At 48.3% G+C, this 1,246-nt stretch overlaps 1 pseudogene; it reads left to right on the plus strand.

The window, feature by feature from the left end:
- The first annotated feature begins 255 nt into the window (after positions 1-255).
- LOC101321542 (olfactory receptor 10A2-like) lies at positions 256-948 on the plus strand (annotated as a pseudogene).
- Positions 949-1,246: the final 298 nt, after the last annotated feature.

Genomic DNA, 1,246 nt, shown 5'->3' on the forward strand with positions numbered 1-1,246 from the left:
TGTTGCCCCCCTCCAGTAGCATGGTTCTTTTTCTAACTGGCTATATTTCTCTCCTTTCCTCAGGTATAATGCGTGAATGTCACAGATATGGGTAATCTGACCATTCTCAATGAATTTCTCCTCCTGGGATTTGGGAGTCTCCATGGGTTACAGTTTTTTCTTTTGGGGATATTTCTGGGAATCTATGTAGTGACCTTGCTGGGGAACATTCTTATCCTTATAGTCATTTCCCTTGATTTCAGCATCCAAACCCCCATGTACTTCTTTCTGTCCAATTTCTCCTTTAAGATCTGGTACACTACCTCCATTGCCCCTAAGATGCTGCAGACCCTTCTCTTAGGCCCCCGGGTGATCTCCTTTGTAGGATGTGTGGTCCAGTTTTACTTCTTCGGTTCCATGGCAGTAGTTGAGCACTTTCTTCTGCCAGCCATGTCTTATGACTGCTAATTTGCTATCTGCAGCCTCCTCCAGTACCCGTCCCTCATGAACCTCTACACATGTATCCTGCTTGCAGGTGGGTCTTGGCTGGGTGAGTTCCTAACCCCTGTGGTCACTGTTACCATGACTTTCCAGCTGCCCTTCTGTCCAGCCTATAAGTCTGACCATTTATTCTGTGACCTGACCCCTGTGCTGTAGCTGGTCTGTTCTGATACTGAGACAGTGGAGGAAATCACTTTCCTACTGGCCTCCTTTGTCACTATGGTGCCCTTCCTACTCACTGTAGCCTCCTATATCCACATTGTTGCTGCTGTCTTCAGGATTCCATCAGCTGCAGGAAAGCAATGGGCCTTCTCCACCTGCTCTTCCCACCTCATATTGGTCACTCTGTACTATGGAACACTGGAAACAGTGTATGCCATTCCCATAGCAACCCAGGCTGTTGCCCTGAACAAGATCTTCTCCCTGTTCTATACTGTGGTCACTCCCATGGTCAACCCCACCGTGTAGAGCTTGAGAAACAAGGATGTTAAAAAGGCAGTGAGGAGGCTTATGAGTCAGTGGGTATATGCTAAAAGGACCTAATGGCCCTCACCATCCACAGGGAGTCTTTTTTCTCAGAGCAGCCTGGGCTTCTGTGAAGGAAGCCAAGCACTAGGCTTTGTACTTGGGGGCTCAGACCACTGCTGCTCCCTCCTTCCAGAGAAATAGCCAACAGAGCAGGGACCACCCCTGAGGTCCTGTAGCCTAAAGCCCTTGGGAATACCAGGTTAATCCTTTCATGGTAAAATTAAGTTTGCCAGACGAG

The sequence above is a fragment of the Tursiops truncatus genome, chromosome X, assembly GCF_011762595.2.
Source record: "Tursiops truncatus isolate mTurTru1 chromosome X, mTurTru1.mat.Y, whole genome shotgun sequence".
Taxonomy (NCBI): Eukaryota; Metazoa; Chordata; class Mammalia; order Artiodactyla; family Delphinidae; genus Tursiops; species Tursiops truncatus.